Source organism: Lycorma delicatula, chromosome 1 (assembly GCF_047948215.1).
Source record: "Lycorma delicatula isolate Av1 chromosome 1, ASM4794821v1, whole genome shotgun sequence".
Taxonomy (NCBI): Eukaryota; Metazoa; Arthropoda; class Insecta; order Hemiptera; family Fulgoridae; genus Lycorma; species Lycorma delicatula.
This window is the reverse complement of record NC_134455.1, coordinates 196507259-196527048: the sequence shown is the minus strand read 5'-3', so window position 1 is coordinate 196527048 and position 19790 is coordinate 196507259. Positions and strand designations below refer to the sequence as shown.

Genomic DNA, 19790 nt, shown 5'->3' with positions numbered 1-19790 from the left:
TTTTAATCAAAAATCAAGCGCAAATTTTACTTTTCGTTAAGGTTGTCAATTTTCTCCTTATACTTGAAGTATACAGAGAAAATTAACTAAATATAAGTTAACAATTAAATATACGGAGTCAATTCTTGAAGTACTTTCTTAATAAAATAATATAATATTTGCTGAAGTCAGATTAAGTTGTTTTTTTTATCATCGTCAAAGTGATTAAAGAGAATTTTATTTGTATAATATGAATACCAGTGACTGCGGAATAAGAAACGATGGTTCTCATACCCTTCAAGAACAAAGGCAAAAGTACAACGCATATAATTGTTTTCCCTTTCCTCAACACTTCTAACCGTTGTCGATATATTCTGTTGTAAACTACGCATTATCTTCTGACACGAAAATAGTTAAAAATATATAAAATGCGGTTTCCGGTGTGTAATATTCGCCAACAGAACGCAAATAAAAGTTAACTAGCTAGCACGTCTACGCCGAACCAGTATAAGAAACTACGGATTGAATTTTATTGAACACAACAAACGATTAAGTAATTATTATCGCCGTACTGCTTGTATTACGTTTCTATTACTGAACAACAGGCAACAATTTATAACGTGTACGGATAATTCCTCGTGTTATTTTATTATTAAACGATAAATTTAATTAAAATTCATATTCAAATTCGCGTTCAGTAGTTTATGAAAAAATTCCCTAATTAAAGTATGACGTTACTTTTGTTGTACACTCCGGCTTACGCCCAAATAAAGATCTGCAAAAATGTGTAGAAATATCTCTTTTCAACGAAGCCGTTTGTTGCTGCTGACAATTAAGTAACATTTTGCACCGGTAAAAAAGTTTGGTACTTTTATTCTCGGTTCTGCCCTTTATAAATTCCTAAAGAACTTTATCTCTTAATCTTCGTATTTAAGAAGAGCAATAAGTTTCTCGTTCTGCGAAGAACTTGCTAAAGAGAGTTTTTGATCGTATTACATTTTTATTATTTTTTTTTTTTTAAACGGTACCGATGAAGTAAAATGAAAATAATTATTTTAGTTTTTGAGACAAAGCGTAACCGAGGAGGCCAAATTGTCAATTCAAACTGTTGCTATTTATTTCGTATTTGTGGCTCAATATTGTAGTGAAATGTCCTTTTTACTCTTTGGTGGAGGTCTGTCCGAATGATTTCCCTCAATCTTTAGTAGTCGGTTGATTCAGAGAATGGGTGTTAATGTCCTGTTGGAACGCCCGAGCCGGTTCTCCACAGTAAAAAAAAACTGGTATATTGCCGAAAAAACGAGATTTTTTGCACATATTTTTTATCTACTTCACGCACAATTGTCGATCGGTAATGTGCTGCTCCATACATATCGGTGAGGTTGTATACCTAGGTAAGGTGGTTACCGATATGAAGCTTACGTAATTAACAAACTCCTGTAAAATTACGGGGGGGATCCATGCCGACCGCTCAAAGAGGACCTTGACGCATTCCTGCGGACGAGTTCCTTTGTCTCGTTTAACGGTCCCTCTTGGATCGTTGTGATAAAAAATCTTTTTTTTAACTACTTTCTGGGATCTTTTCCTCTCCGGTGACGTGTAAATTCTGTAAAATCATTCACTGGTTTCGTGCCTAGTAAAAACGTAGGAACGTTTTGAAGAACGCGTCGGATAGAGCCCCGCGACTCACATATGTAAGTCGGAGACTATCCGACGGTGGTATACAAAATGCCCGACACGGGTTCGAAGCGCTTGTCGGTGGAGCTCATCTTTCCTAATTTCTCTTTCATTTCCTACGTACAATCTCTTAAATATTAAAAATATTAAAAAAATATCATTGTTTGAACAGTAGTTGTTAATATAAAATAAATCTGTTAATGTTAATTTGATTCATTATTGGAATTACCTGTTTTCTTTACAAAAACGGTAATTCTCGTGTAATTTTTTTTTGTTTATGTTATTTTTAATTTGTGATTCAGTACTTCCCTAAAATTGTGAGGAATGAGCATTGTTACCACTTTGCTGTCGGGTGCTGCTACCTAGCGAGGGCTAGTCTCCACGGCAAGCTTGGTCAGGCGATCTGATTACGCCATGTCCTACGTCACAATGCCACAGGGAGTGGTCATTATGAGGTAGCGACTTATTCATTCGGCGCTCGAATCTGATCCAAGGTGGTCACGTCATAATCTATCCGGATGGACTCCATTCTTTGTTCGATGAACGTTACATACTGTAGCTTTAATGTTGTATTTATTTTTATATGTCAAGTTATACGTTATGTTACAATTCATTTCATTAACTGTCAAGACGACAATTCATTAAACCATTATTTAACAAGCAATAAGGCGTTGTCTTCAACATACAGTCCAACTTCGCCATAAATCTACCACAACGTGTTGACGGTCTTCAGGCGAGATTGTTCATAACAAGCAATTATTACTAACACGTTGTCTTTATGTTTAAAAGAAAATAAATACTGTTGTTTCTGGTTTTTAAATACTATCTCGCTAGTCAGGAGGAGGGTAAAGTTTGTGCGTGGTATGTTCATTCATTTGAACCCTTCTGATTTCAAAACGGCCATACTGATCTACAAGAAATCTTTATCAAATTGGTTTTGATGACGTAAGTGATATTTCGTATAAAAGACGATTTTAACACGTTCACTGCTATGGTATATAATAAAAAAAAGGTACCTAGTATGTTAAAAAATATCTTTCAATAAATACTTACCAAATGTTGTACTGAAGTGTAGAATGTAGCCAAAATCTTTTTTTGGGATTTGTAATTTGTGACGTCATAGATTGTTAGTCGGATACTAGTACCAACCTATGACGAAGAATTAGAGGACCGCATGAACCGATTCCGAGCCAACCATGCAGTGTTCCCTTTCCTTTCTTGGTTTCAACGAATATATTATACATTACTAACACTAATTACATTACTATTAATTTATAAGTTTTATGAATCTATTTACAGTGTTTACAAGCAACCTCACCGCATTACAATCCACTTGTCTTTTTTTTTTTTTAACTTATCAAAGCACTCAATGAGCACAAACCTGACTGGACAAACTTCACAAATGAATGTTGTTTACTTTCTTTTCCCATTTTTGTTACAAACTCGACAAAGTAATGAACTTGTTAAGAAAACAAAATTGTTGACGATATGTACAAAATTAACCGAAGCCGTTCGAAACTTATGAATTAGAATATCGAATAAAAATGTGTGTAAAGCGAATTTAAAAAAATACGGTGTAATATTATGTTCCTGGGTAATATTCAGCGATAACGGTTATTATAAAAGATAAATAAATAGTAGTGTGTAAGTAGGTATACTGCCTCACTTGTGATCTGCCATCTTGATGAAGTCACTTCGCTTCACCATTCCTTTCTACACCGCCACAACTCCTTCTCCCTTATAAGCCTCGCCTTCCCCCTTCTGTTACTCCGCCGACCTTTCAGAATGTAGCTCTCCATTTCCTCTCCACTCCACCGACCAGGGACATCGCAGTTCCTTCTTACTACTACCACCCCTCCTACACCAATCTTCACCGCCATCTCACCATAGACCGCCGTCTTGGAACCTCTACCCTCTCTCCTAGTCTTCCATTTTCGACCCCTATCCCTCTCCCATCATAAGCAATAAACTTGGATCCCCTTCCCTTCGCCAACTCACCGACTGTGTCTACCTCCACCTTAGTCCACCGTTGTGGATTCTCCTCTTCCATTGTCCACCAGCTTTCATCCCCCTCCCACCTAGTCAGCCATCTTAAATTCTCTCTACCCACAGATAGTCCGCCATCTTGCATCCTCACGTTTCCTTCCTACCCCTTATCCATCCTTCCCACACTCTGAACCCTGTTACAGCTATACGTGCGCAACCTTGAAGATGTTCAAACTTCTCAAAACCAGCTACCCACACGCACACACTTTCCGTACTCAAGTAATTAATCGTATTAGCATATTAATCTTATCAGTTACATATTTTCTTAAAGTAAATTAACGTTATTGGCTACATATTGTGCTAATTTAAATTAAATCTTATCGGTTACATATTGTCAACCTAAATATTGTCATTTATCTAAATTTATTTTATCGGTTACATCTCGTCCTAACCTGATTCGATGTTAGTTTACGCGCCCAAAGTGCCTCACCCAATATCGTGTAATGTCTTAATCCCCTACGCCCTACTTAAAACATATTTGTGTTACGATTATATGTACCTCAAAGATTCAACTCTACCCAACCTTTCTTTTTCCTGTTTAGCCTCCGGTAACTACCGCTTAGCTAATTCTTCAGAGGATGAATGAGGATGATATGTATGAGTGTAAATGAAGTGTAGTCTTGTACATTCTCAGTTCGACCATTGCTGAGATGTGTGGTTAATTGAAACCCAACCACCAAAGAACACCGGTACCCACGATCTAGTATTCAAATCCGTGTAAAAATAACTGGCTTTACTAGGACTTGAACGCTGTAACTCTCGACTTCCAAATCAGCTGATTTGGGAAGACGCGTTAACCACTAGACCAATCCGGTGGTTTGGTACAAGTGGAACTTTTCTTTCTTTTTCCTGTTTAGCCTCCGGTAACTACCGTTTAGATAATTCTTCAGAGGATGTATGAGGATGATATGTATGAGTGTAAATGAAGTGTAGTCTTGTACATTCTCAGTTCGACCATTCCTGAGATGTGTTATTAATTGAAACCCAACCACCAAAGAACACCGGTATCCACGATCTAGGATTCAAATCCGTGTAAAAATAACTGGCTTTACTAGGACTTGAACGCTGTAACTCTCGACTCCCAAATCAGCTGATTTGGGAAGACGCGTTAACCACTAGACCAACCCGGTGGGTGGTACAAGTAGAACTGTTATTGCTGTACGTTACGGTATTTGCTGCGGAACAAAGCTGAATTATATACGCGTTAACCACTAGACCAACCCGTGGGTTAACTCTACTTAACTCTACCCAACCTATCACAATCCAACCTAACTGATCCAACCATTTCCATTCCCCTTGACCATCTTCCCCTTTATAACACAATACCTTCCCACCTCTTTCCACTTACCACCTCCAACCAAATTGTGAAACACTAAACCTATAATAATGTACATAAATTAAATATAGGATATAACTGGATGTTTTATATTATAACCTAAATTATTCGATTTTAATTTATGCGTGCACGCAGAAAGTGTTATATTCATATAAATTCTCCATATTTTATTACTACTCAAATTGAATAGAAATGCACGAGGGTTATTTTTTCAAGGTCTGATCGGTCACAAAATTAAAACCATAGTGAAAATAAAAATATTTATTTGTAACAAGTACTTGCATAGTTACGCTATTTCTCTACGTAGTCACTACTCCGATTTAGATATTTGTCGTAGCGTGGTACCAACTTTCCAATACCCTCGTCATAGAATGGAGCCGCCTTTGTTTTCAGCCAAGTTTCTACGCTGGTCTGCAGCTCGATGTCTGCCAAAATTTTGTCCTTCTAGCCAGTGTTTCATATGAGCAGAGGTGAAAATCGGATGGAGCCAAGTCCGGGCTTACGGTGGGTGATCAAACACTTCCCAACGAAAATGCTGCAGGAGCTTCTTTGTTATAGCTGCAGTGTGCGGCCGAGCATTGTCATGGAGAAAGACAATGCCTGATGACAACATTCCTTCGCTTATTCTGAATTGCTCTTCGTAGACGTTGAAGAGTCACGCAGTATGAGGCTGCAGTGATGGTCGTGCCACGTTCCATGAATTCCACCAAGAGAACTCCATACCGGTCCCAGAACACAGTAGCCATACACTTTCTGTTGGAGAAGGTTCGCTTGAACTTCTTTGGTTAACTGGGAGAATGAGATGCATCCACTGTTTGGATTGTTCTTTTGTTTCTTCAGTTTCAAAATGGACCCATGTCTCGCCCCCTGTGACAATTTTGTTCAAAAAATCTTCATTGTGTTAGGGCTGGAGAAACGTTAGGAAGGCGTCCATTCTCATTGTTTTGTGATGGTCTGTACGTCCTGCTTTAAAGTTCCTGTACCATTGTCGCACTTTGCTGTCACTCATTGAAGTTTCACCGTACACATTACTTATTCGTCGATGAATTTCAGCTGCATTACACCCTTCAGCCTGAAGAAATTGAATTACCGCACGCACTTCACACTTGGCGGGAGATGCTATTGTTGTAGACATGTTTACGTGCTAGCTGCGTGTTCAGAACTAAACGAAGTAACGCGGCGTGATTGATGGGCTTACTAGCGACGCTGCGCAACACATATGCGCAAAAGTTCATCCTAATTTTGCGCGGGTTTTTATTTCGCGACCGATAGGATCTTGAAAAAAATAACCCTTGTATTTCTCTTTTTGTTTTCAGATAGTTGACTGTATAATCAGCTACTAACCGTACCGAAAGTACGAGATACTTAAAAAGTAAGAACATAATATTTATTTAATAATAATGTTGTGTTTTATTTCTTACATGCTGCTGTAACCTGTGCCATAGTATTTTTAAATATTTTTTTATTTTTTCGTATGTTTCAGTTGCATATTAAAAAAAGGTCATCTCCGTGAAATGTCCGTGCCATCAACAATAACATAGTCCTCCTTCGATGGGATTTAGAGGAATTTCATTGTATTGATATTCTAGTAGTTCTCCATCAGCACAAAACATCCGTACAAGACCACCTGAAGATGGAGGCTTTGCGCTTAGGTGGTAAGGTTAAATGGTGGGTACATAAAAATATTTTTTTTGTAGTTTATTTTTTCCACTTTAAAAAAATATATTCGTGTGTAGTAAATATTTTATTTTCACAAGTATTAATAGTCAACGTAAAGATATCAAAGACAGTTAGGATGGAAGAGACATCGGAGGTTTCTAAACAACATTAATTTACATCGTAAAACGAAAACTGTTATTAATGTAGATTACCTTGAACAAAAAATCAATGACTGTTTATTCGGAACGGTAGTGGGTAGGTATTGAGCAAGGTTAATCATGTTGCCTTGAGCATTTTTGAGTACCGCCCACTATACGGCAGAGTTCATACATCGAATTCCTCCCTCGAATTCAAAAGAAAAAAGCGGTCATGAATATAAAAAACTCGTGATAAAAAATGCTTCCTATGGTCAGTTTTTGACCATCTGCCATAACTACCGTCAGTCTGGTTATGTTGAACATGAGGGGAACTAGATAAGACCGGTATCGATTATCTTGTAAAAGTGACAGATATCGATTGGTTCGAGCGACAGAACCAAAAAATTAGCATAAACGAAGTTCGTCTTTATCCAGTTCGTGTAATCGAGCATCGGGGTCGCACGCATGGATTCACCTGTTACTAGTGACAGGCGACAACCGAGACAAATTTCATTACTGTCTCGTTAATACCAAACGTGGGTAAAATGGACTCATGACTACTGCTATTACTATTTACATCGGTTTAGTTTCTGGCGAGTTTATCGTTAAAGAACATGCTGTCGCCTATGAAGGATTCTATATGATTCTTCATTTTCGTTTACCGTACTCGAGGTCTGAATTAAAATCGAAATACCGACAGATGGCTACTTGCTTGGAGAGAAATTTTCACATAATCGATTGAGATTACTTGAGGCTGTATACAGTAAAGAGATTATGAAGACGTTGTGTTCATATTTCGCTAAAATATACAGCAATAGACCGGAGAATGTCGATTTCCTTCATCAATTTCATAACGCTGTTCGAATAATACCAGAAGACGCACCGAAGCCGAGTTCGAATTACATCGTATGTTGTCCGTTCTACAACCTCTATGCAAGTGGAATATGTGTGTTAAAAACTCGATGTTTCTATATGGAATGGTTAGTTACGTAAAAAGCCGTTGGATCTGGGAAGCGGATAGTTACGAACGTTTGAAAACAAATGTGTACAACAAGGAAGAATTGGCCAAGAATGGTTTTTACTTTCCTTTCAATGAGTTGTGCGTGAAATGTTGTTGGTGAATGAAAAAAATAACTTAAACAATTTACTACATTGTAACAACTTCATCAAGAAAACACTTCACTATTGTTTGAGTCCATTGTTCCTCTAAAAATGTTTTAAAGGAAAATTAAAAAAAAGAAAAAACAATAGAGAAATGCCAAACAAAAAGAAGAAAATAAAAAAGTACGACTTTTTTTATAGCAAGCCTTGTGGAGAGAGATTTCACTCATGTAAAAGAAATCTTAACGCGATGCTGTTACTACCTCTAGGGCGGTGTGGAAATGTAACCGATTAGATATAAATGGGATCTAATGTTTAATTTAAGTCATCGTTTAACGACAGATATATATATATATATATCTATAGCGTTTCCACACGCTTCAAGCATAAATGTGGACATTGATTATTTCAATACGGTTAGAGTAATTTTCAATTACAACGCTCCTACGATGAATTTCATAACGGATTTAGACGTTTTAACGATTGATGCTATAGACAGAATGTGTAGACGTATTGGTGTTAGTAAAGTATATTACCAACACCAATATTATGTCTGCTACATAATATGTAGCAGACTATCATTCAAGCTGATACGATTGAAGTGTCAACATGGTGTCTTTCTTACCGTGTGGCCCAATCATAAATATGACCCATCTAAAGGATATCCTATCAAGTTTATTTCCCAATTCGTTAATTGTGGTGATAGAAACTGTACTCAATACCACATTGTATAGTATACCATATCGTACACACGCATTGAAGATACCGAAGCCAAGTTTTTGGACTTAATCAATTGGGTTGTTGGTAGCGACTATAATATTGATATATTATTAGAGGAAAAGTTACATTAACTCCAATATAATTGAGAAGACGAACAGTGCATTGAATGAATACAAGGATATGTTGTTTTTATGCAAAATATGATCAAATTTGAAATTATAATTGTGATCGAGAAGTCTTTTACAGAATCTGTCAACGAATTGAAGTTGATTGTACCATACATTTGCATACATTGTTTTATGATGCTTGTCACTACCCACTGTTCATTGTAATGAGTCATGCAATTGATTGTAAGTAATTCAACTCTTGTGAACATGGGTTACCCAAATACTTGTGCTCGTGCGAATTGATTATTGAAAATGTCGCAGTCCATCTTGAAAATTCCTTCAGAGTGCTGTCTTCGTAACTATTTTTAATACTTTAAATGTTAATGTAATATTTCAGATTGGTAGCACATCAGCTGTTGTAGCCGTCTGCTCGTGCACAAAGTGTAAAGCCTAATTTAAAAAGATAAATGTATTACAACACTCCTCACTATTCGTAACAATTTGACATTGGACGAATCCAATATCAGATTATGTGAGGCCTTGGAACGTTTTACAATGCGAATAACTATTATTAAAAAACAACAGTTGTACATTACTGTACGAAGGGATTTAGGGCGTTTTTGTTTTGTGTTTGTATGTATGTGTAAATGTGTTGTAGTCCTGAAAAGGACTATTTCTTTATATTATCTTCACATACGGTTGAGTTTATTCGAAAAGTATATTGTTGATTTTCTTTACACTATCCTTTAAGACCAATTTTATCATCACCAACTATGTCATCGTCATTTTCCAACCGTTCGGCGTATATTTTCGGAAGAAATACTTTACGTACTTCTTCCCCTTCATACTGAATTGTACAAAGAATAGTAAATAGTCTTGTATTTAGTTTTTTCCTCAATACATCATATATTTTCAATTTGCAATTCACCAACACTTGTGGTCGTAATATAGCTCGACAATGTCTGCATTAATTTTTTCAGTGAAGGTTGTTGCGCCATATTGTGCTGTACATGCGTTCAGTTCAAGATAAGTAATTTAATGAAGAAAAAGCAAGCCATCTTATCCCCCACAACGCCTCCGGTCGACCTTGAAAATGTTTATTGTTCGATTCTATAAAAAAACGTAATCGGAAACTTATCCCTTATCAAATTACAGTATATGTATTATTATTGTATTGTTAATAAACCTAAATACAAGACAACTAACTATTTTCATAATCTTCTATAACCTATAACAAATACCCCGTTAAAATTTGTAAAATTAGTCATATCCTTCCAAAGACATAACTAAATTTCCGGTTAACCGAATAGCCATATGATCGAGAGTATATTTTGGGGATGTAAACGTTAGCCCTCAAACTAATATTTATTATTTTCCAAAGTAACTATTTTTATATTTACATGTACTATTAACTGTCTTTATCATTTCACGTACATTTATTTGAATCATTATGTGAATGAGGTTCTAAATAAACTTTTATGCGGGTAGATTCTTTTCCTCTCACTTATGGGACGGGAAGTGACGTCATCAATATGGCGAATCGGTAGTGAGGCAGTATACCTATTTACACACTATTAGTAACGTTAATTTATTGAAAAAAATGGTAAAGATAATAATTCAAGCAAGTTTGAAAAATCTTATTGTCTGTATGAATAGATAATTTTGACTTAATGAGAGAAAGAGACTTCATGTAATGAATTAAGTTAATAAGTATGATTTGAATATTCGTTTTTAAAAATTTGAAATAATTTGATATTTCATAAATACAGTACGATATATTTTTTTTACGATAACGGTGGGTATATGACAATTGAAAAAACTAATACTGATTTCCAAGAATTCTATAGTCTTCGTATTTCCGAAGCCCGTATATTCGTTTCGGGGTAGAAATCCTATCGACGATCGTTTAATTTTTCTTCATCTTCTTTATATTAAAATAACTTACTCATTCAAAAATTCGTGTTAACATTTTTCAGCTGTATTTAAATGTTTTTTTCCAATAATTGGCTGCAAACAAATGTCACAAAACAAACACTACAGTTGAATTTTTGTGATAAGTCAACGCAAAAAGTTTGTTAGCACACAAACTAAAAAATTAAATTTGCGTTACAAACTAAAAAATTAAATTTCAGTTACAAATTAAAAAGTTAAATTTTAGTTACAAATTTAACAATTTGTAACAAATTTGATAAAAATTAATTTTCACGTAGGTGCAAAGTCTGTGTGAAATTTTATTATAAATCATATGTAAGGTTTCTTTATGTCAGACATCTTTTTATGTTAATTTATTTTTTATTTCTGCTAACTAATCCAGACCGATCCCCATGCGTTTTTGCGGATGCGAGATGCATTTTTTATCGTGTTAAAAATGGGAATTCGGACCGAGATTGGGACACTGATCTTTCAGACTGAAATCTTGTACAGTATAGTGGATTTACATGTGTTTTTATTTTTAAATATATTATTTCTGAAACACGAGCGTAATCGATTTAAGCGTTACTTTGAATGCTTATTATCCTTATAATAATTGTAAGTTCAGCATTGAATATCATTTGTTCTTGAGGACGTCATTTTCTGGAGGCACTGTTTCCGTGGCAGGTCCCCTACAAAACATCTGCTTACAACGCATAACAGACTAGTTAAAAGGCCTAGAATTAATTTATCGTATAGTATTTTATTTAACGGAATCAACACTTTTTTTAATATTTAGAGTTCCAAATTGCTACTAACAAAAAACCGCTTACAAGGAAAATTATGGAAATAACTTCGTAGTGAACACTAATAGTCACGACAAAACGGTTTTCACTTTGTTTCCTTAAAGATTAATTTAACAAGCAGCGCTACTGTAACATCCAGAGTAAGGAAAAGTACTAAGTTTTCCTGTTATATAAAATAAGTTAAATAAAATAAAGTTATATAAAATAAAGTTTTATTCTGGACATTTTTTATAAGGTTATTCTTTTGTGCTTTACGTCTGTTTATTTTGTTGTCATTGTGAATTTTATTGATCATATTTAATGTGTGTTAACATCATCATTTTTGTAGGTTTCTTAATTTTAATTATTTATTATTTTGCTTTTTATATTCTATGAAAATCCACTAGCTGAAATTTGAATTTAAAATAGATTTTTTAAAAAGCGACTGAGATGAGGGCTCGAAATTTTCCTTAAAATAATCGTTCATTGAAAACAACTAGGTGCTATTTCCTGCCAGTTTTCTCTTTATAAATGGATTAAGTCATTGGTTAATGAGTTTTTAAAACTTTTTTAGTATTTAAAGAATTATTTACACTTTTAATCGTTTCGTGCCGGCAACACTAAAAAAAACTACTAATTCGATCGATGATCACACATCCCAGAATTCGGTAGATCGGGCTAGCTTGAATCCGAGTTTAGATTCGCACACGATACTTTTAGATATATATTTTTAATTCTTTCAGATACTTTTTAGATTCGTACGAACAGTTGATTCGGGGTGGTAATTGATTAGATAAGTGGAAGATACATTTTCTCGATTATAATTTCTATTTACTGTTCGTCGGGAGGAAGTAAATGGTTATACCTGTTTTTGTTTAATTATGTAGGATGATGCTGTAAAGTTTCATTCGGATGTATCGCATATAAGAGAACAAATCGACAGTATCAGATCCCATGCAGAACCGGGTCACGAGAAATACTGATAATTGATAAGGACGATAAGATGTATTGATTTTATTAACGTGACATTCAAGCTAGAAAACTGTGGTAAGTAATTTCTGGGCCGCAATGGGATCTGTCCAGAATATTTTTGAAATGTTACATTTTATTACGAGTCAAGAATAAAATACCTGCGAGTTTCATTAAATACGGAGATAAGCCGTTTACGAGAAACGCTTGGCAGTTTTTATTTTTATAATACGTTTTGAATACCTCATCAGATACGCTATAAAAGAAAATTAAATTAACGTATTTCTGGTTTTTGATTTCGCTATCTGTTTGATACATGATGATCGAGTCGATAGAACGGGCGATAACGTATTCCGAATGGGTTCGATTCCGGTCTGTCTGAAAAATTTGTAATGAGCGACCTTTATAAAAATTGTTATTGTTGTGGTGACTAAAAAAAAATGCGTGAAATTATTGTAACTAAGGGACTAGTAAATTATTTGAAATATATAATAAATAATATATTATAATATAAATAGTAATTTATATTATAATATAAATAATAATTTATATTATGAGGAAACGTCAAATCGTTAATAAAAATTTTTTTGTGTTAAAAAAAAATGCGTGAAATTATTGTAACTAAGGGACTAGTAAATTATTTGAAATATATAATAAATAATATATTATAATATAAATAATAATTTATATTATAATATAAATAATAATTTATATTATGAGGAAACGTCAAATCGTTAATAAAAATTTTTTTGTGTTTATTTTTAATTTTAATTACATATGAAATTCTGTGAATACTATTATCAATGTTATTGTTTTTCAGATGGCTAACTGTTAAAAATATAATGTTTTGTGGGCGCCAGAAATTTATTTGATGTGATCTCGTAGATATTCGTGCGACGTCGATGGAGACCGATTAACATAAGGTATATAAAATTTTGTATTAATAATAACTGTAAAAAATTTTTGTTAACATAAGAGCTTACATTTCTAAAATATTTACCTCGTTGTTTTAAACGTGTGAAGTAGTACAGTATTATTACAATATAATAGATATAGAATAAAGTATTTACTTAATTACCCGGCATTCTACCGGGTATCGTTTCTCAGTTAAAGTTTCAGAAAGTAATCTTTTCAAAATATTTTCTGAATTGTAATTTTCTTTAATCGTTATTTGAAATGTTTTCCTAAAACTATCTTCAGCGATTAAATCACAAAAAAGCTTCTGCTGGAGGACTGTAAGCGACCGTATAAACAGAAAACACTTTTTTTCTATGAAAGATGTTAATTGCGTTAAGACTGCATTCTTCCCGTGCATAACTATGCATCGCGGGTAGGTTCTTTAAGATCTGTTCAGCGGTACTTTCTTGATGCGTGAACAGACACTAATTAAGATAAAAGGCCTATTTACTTCGATTTTTAATGAAATTCAGAAAACCTTTAAAAGCGTATTCTGGTACAGACAAAACTTTTTAATTTTATTGTGTTTTAAAAGTATGCAGCCGATTAAAAATTCGTTATATTGTAAAACATTGCATAAATATTGACTGAATTTCTTCTTACAGTGATATTATTGTGCTGAATTCTATTGTCAACAAAAATTATATTGAAGTTTCTACTGTTGCATCGGCCAATTTCGTGAAGGTTATTCAAAAATAATTGAGAATCTGTACGTGTTTTACGTTTTTTATAAAAAATTTATAATTAAATATAACGGGTAGATTAATTAATTGGCCGGCAACAGTAACCCTTCGTAAATACAAAACGAATTCTTTTTAAATTGTTGATTTCACCGGATGTTATAAAAAAAAAAAAAAAAAAAAAAAAACATTTAAAAGTAACAATAAGGATGTAAAAATGATGTTACTCTTTTTGCAAGATGAACGTCGTATATAAATTACATTTTAATCGGTCACAATTGTATTTATTGTGTTTTTATTACAATGAGTACTGAATTGTGTTATCCTACGTTGTGTTTACGTGTTCGTATTCATGTACCATTGCGGTCGAGCGTGTACCCTACATATAATTTATCTGAGTGAAGGTCTGCCTAAGCGCGTATAAGTCCACGAGCAAGATCAGTGATGCTATATGGAACCAGTGGCTGAATGATTCATAATTCTTTTAATTATATTCATTGTCGCTGTGAAATAACTTATTTTTTCCTTCTGTTCGCATCTTTGTTTTAACTAATATTTACTTGGATAATATTTGTTCGTGTAATCGTTTTTTTTCCACGACACATAATCGGTTAGCTACATGAGTTTTAAGTATTGTCGACTTTTTTTATCGAGGTTAGTAAATCCCCGTGTTATTAATTGGATTTCGTCGTTGCTCGAGTAGGTTTGCTAGAAAGTATTAAATTTACGTTAGCGTAGCGTTTTAAAAAACACTTAATTTTACTATTTTGTCGGAATAATAAAACAGAAGATCAGAGAAGGACAAGTCATTTGCAACACTGACCTACTCGACCTTATGAAAACTAACCGAGTAGACTTTTATGGAGATTCTGTTGGAGTAGAAAATGCGTAATGAAAACTATCTGCTGAACCGTGTACGACGCTTCACTAGTCACCACTTCGGTTCGATGACATAGCATATCCCGTTTTTCGTGCATCCGATGTGCCCGTAAAAAAATAAGAGCTGCGGTGTGTAGTCCGTGGAATATCTGTAAAAGTGTTCAAAAGGAAAAAAAACGGTAGAATTCGCGGGACGTTCAAAAGCGCTGTAAATATTTTTCAAATATAGAATTAAGTGCGGGTAGCCTCTTCTACATTATAACTTTGGAGCGTCCACTTCTAGTGTACTTTTACACGATCGACCGTTTCTTCTCCTATTCGTATTTAACTACTCGACGATATGAACTCGTGTCTGCTGTGTGTCCTCGTAACTCTGATAGCGAACGTTTATTAACAGCAGTTACCGATCGTATTTGCAGATCATTGTAGTAGAAAATAAAACGCTACGAAACTCGAATGGTCCGGCAAATGCCATGTCCATCCTTGAACTAATCCGGTACTTGAAGAGTTGATGAATTAATTTCCTCGCATTTTATGATACATCAGTTGGGATTTTTGAATGTTATGTCAGAATAGGAATTATGTCGCGTCTTACAGTTAAGAAACAATAATTTAAAATATTTAACACTTATAATTGTTATACGTTTATTTTATACTTTACGTAACGAAAAATTACAGCGATCTATTAAAGTACCGAACAGAAATAACGAATTCAATACTGGCGAAGTATAATTAATTGCCATGATACTTTTGTTTGAAGGTCAGAGCTGTCATCCTTTGAACGGCTGACAGTCGTCCTAGACTCGAGTCAGTCTGACGAACTTATCCGGCCGGTTAAACTATTATAGTAATTTAGTCTATCAGTTACAGCAATTGATTTTTTTAGTAAGTCATACAACACTTAACCGTACCACGCGTGCGTGTGTGTTTCGCCGATTAATTTCTGCTTTTAGCACGTTTTCCTCGGAGAAACCGGTCTCTTTCTTCTGTCTTCTTGTTGACTGATATCTTGTTTTCTAATCGTCCTTAGATGCACTATCGACCGGTTGCTTCGTCCGCTAATTTATTTCCGTTTACTGAAAAGAATCGCATCCTTCACTTTTTTCGGTTCTTGTACGAGACTTCTTCATAATCACATTTCAAATGCGTTTGGCACTATTACGGTAGATAAAACTAAGAAATCATGAACCTGTTTTTTGACGTGAAACGTCTTTAAAATCACACCGAAACATACGGGTACCAGAACAGAAATTCGCAGCGTAACGGAAAGGTCTATCTATATCATCCTGCCTTAAATCCCTAACTATTAGCCCCAGAGACGTAAATGCGGTGTCATTTTATAACTTACATGTTCAGCTCGCCGATAAGACTCGCATCACCGTCGAGAGGTTGGTGGTGAGGGGGCACAGCGCAGATTAGCAAAAACTGGTGTTCTCGCTCATTTCCATTCAGTGTAGCTCACAACTTAGACATGATAGCGCGGTGATTGGTGTGTTTGTGTTTAGAGTTTGTCGAGATAAATTGATTTAAATAATAATAATTGTATTTTGAACAATATTTACGTGTAAAAAATTAAAGTATACATGTAAAAAAGTATAAAAATTCAATATGTCAGCCTCAGCCCGCGCAAAAGCCAGCCGGAAATATAAATTTTGCATGTCGTTGGCAAGGGGAGGTTATGGGCCACGCACAGGTACCACAATGTCCGGCGCCGAGCGAGCGAAACCGTTTCGAGGGCGTCGCAAAGCGTGCACTGCTCGCTCAGTGAACGAAACCGACGGCGCGAGCAACTCTACCGCTGCTTATTATGCTTTATGTCTCTTACTTCTCATATCACAAACCAGTGTTGAAAAAAATTGTCGAATATTAGTCGAAATAAATACCATTTCCCATTTAGTGTCTGTTTTACGTTAGAATTAAATTTAGTACACAATCAGTGTCTCGTTTTTAACTCAATCCAATACATTAAAAGCGAGTGACTCGCTGACATACACACCGACCAATTTATCTGTAGAGTTGACCAAATGAAGAAACTAAAATTTTCCATTCGAGACTTTCAGTTCTGTTCAAAACAAATACGATGATGGCTCGCTCTCTCATTTAACGTTACGGATAAGTTGGTCGCTGTAGCTCGGAGGAACTTCATCCAAGGTCTGTAACGTTTCACGTTAAACCAACGGCCGTGCGCCCCGACACAGCCCCACCCGATTTTTTACAATAAATGTTCGTCTTATGAAATATATCAGTTTCAAAAACTGTAACTGAAGCGTTCCTTTAAAAAAAGAAGCTTTTTAACAACGTCAGTCTTTCTTTGATTAAGGTAATTTGTATTCTTTTTTTTTTTTACAAAAAAAAAACATAAACTGGAGAAAATACATATAAAAGTAGTCCGTTTTACTTCTTCGTACTATTTTTCTTAGTAATGTAATTTTAACGTTTCTTTACTTCGTTGACAGATTATACAAAAGATAATTTTCTTAATCTTAGAACGAAGTATACTTATCAGTCGTTTAATTAATTTTTTCCAACGGTCGATTTCAATGCGGTAGTAATCTATAAATGTTATTTCGGATATTAGTGAAGATAACGCTTATTTATTTTTTAATTGAAAACTCTTTTCATAACACCAGTACGGACATAATTCATAATTCACGTAACGATGGAATTTAAAAAGGATTATGATGGAAAAAGTCTATTTTGATTAAAACTGCTAAGAATCTCGACCGTCTGCGTCTGTCACAGATGAGCATAATCGATTCACAATGCTAGGATGCTGCAATACGAAACCGCAAGCGTTGATCACGGTTTATCTCTGTCTGTATTATACACCTAATGTAAACATGAAAAGTTGATATAATAATCGATTCGTTCCCAAAAAATGTCAAATAACCTATATTAATAAAATTATTATGAATAATTTAGAAAGTTATTACCTGAAATATTTGTTGGATATGTCTAATAGATCTTTCAATTATAAAGAATTTATTAACTTTATTAAATAGTTACATCATCTAAACCAGCAAAGACAGTAAGATAATGAAGTAGTTAATTATGAAGATGTTGGAATAACTGAAGATGTTACTGCGTCAGTTATTTTATCCTATGAACAAAACCTCCTTCAATTTAATATTATTCGAAGAATTACTGTAAATATCATAACGATCTTGCTTTTTTGTCGTTGCTTTCTTCACGCTATATTTCTACACGTACAACCTTTTATCGGGATTCCTATTACTATTTATTTATTTCAACACAGTAGTATCGATAATTATTTTATGTAAATGACGAGGTAATCAACAAATGACACTACTGTTGAAATATATTTTAATCGCTTAAAATGAATTTATATTTTTCTATACTATTGAAACTTGTTTTTTTAATTATTGTATTTTTGATAAAAATATATAAATCACATTTATGTGAATAAATTTAGTCGTTGGAAGCATTTCTTTTAAGTATTGCAGACTATTTTTTTTTTTTTTTTAAATTTATCATAGCGTTTCATTTAATTTTACTTAATCCTTTGTAATTTTAAATTTACTGTTAGTTTAAATAAGCTGAGAAAATTAGGCTTGAAGATTACTTAAAACTCTAGTTATATTAAGCAAAAAAATGTAATATATACGTATATTATCTTTATTGTGTGTGTGTGTTATTCCACTTTTTAATTTAGGTTTCACTTCTCACTACACATTCAGTTTGTAAAGAAGCTTTAGTATTATACCTGCTGTAGTAGCCGACATGCATTTTAACACGTCTAATATGTTGCTCAATCCATTGCAGCGGTTTACGTAATATTATTTTTATTAACAAATTTTTGATAATTCTTTTTTTCCGTTTCCCTCACCATCAGCCAAATTTTCTTTCACTGAGAAAATTGCATTTCTTCATTGCGTTATGCCAAAACATTTTACCTATAATTTTAACGATATTATAACTAAAATTCGGCGCGAAACTAAATCGGATTTCAAAATTTTCTACGAATTATTTCACAGTGGGGCATTTCAATTTAATGAAATGAGATCAATTTTGGGGGAATATTTGATAATACAGAAATGAAAACGATTAAATTTCCTGTGTTTGCTTATGAAAGTTTTTGAATTTTGTGACAGTTTCTTGATGCTTACTGCTTATAGAAATTGAATTTGGCCAATATTTATTTCATCAATATTGGCCAAATTTGTTTATTATTAACTTATAAACTTATATCAAGAATAACAATATTTCATTATCATAATAGTTTGTTCTTAATAGGGAATAGCTAGTTCTTTGTATTTCTGTTAACGTTTCTACCATTTGTAAGCGCTATTATTGGTTCTTATTGATACAGACTTAAGTTTACCTTTCAGACTATAGTCTGCTTTTGCTGTAATTAAATTGATCGATTACAAAATTTGAAGTCCTTGCGTTACGTACCTGTAATTAATGAGTGTTCATTTTATATTGTAATTTATTTACTATAAGAAAATTCTATATTACAATCCCCTAAGTTATGTCGTTGCTAAACGATCTTCAGAGGAGGATATACTTGTGCATTGTTGAATGATTACAAAGGTTTCTATGAAGCTCGTAGATTCACCTTATGTCCGCAGATATACATTCAGTAATATTTTTACGTCGTAAAGTTTTGATCGTAAAATAATAACCGCTTTAGTAATCGTGTTATCCGTTGAAAAATTGAGGGATACAAGTTAAGACGTAATCTTCTGAACGAAAATATGCATTGAGAGGACTACAATAACCTGTTCATTGAAGGTTACATTCCGACATCCTACCGCGTTTTGTTTACTTATTCTCATCTATACCGCTTCGGAAAATAGATTTGGAAATTACTATCGATTGTCGAA

The 19790-nt window shown here is 34.0% G+C and overlaps 1 long non-coding RNA gene across 1 annotated transcript in view; it reads left to right on the top strand.

Moving 5' to 3' along the window:
* Positions 1-19790, top strand: part of LOC142326919 (uncharacterized) — a 110486-nt gene that overhangs the window by 59905 nt on the left and 30791 nt on the right. Inside the window, exons 3-4 of the long non-coding RNA XR_012756879.1 lie at positions 6522-6706; positions 13248-13350. This is a non-coding gene — a long non-coding RNA (uncharacterized LOC142326919). The remainder of the gene's footprint in view (positions 1-6521; positions 6707-13247; positions 13351-19790) is intronic.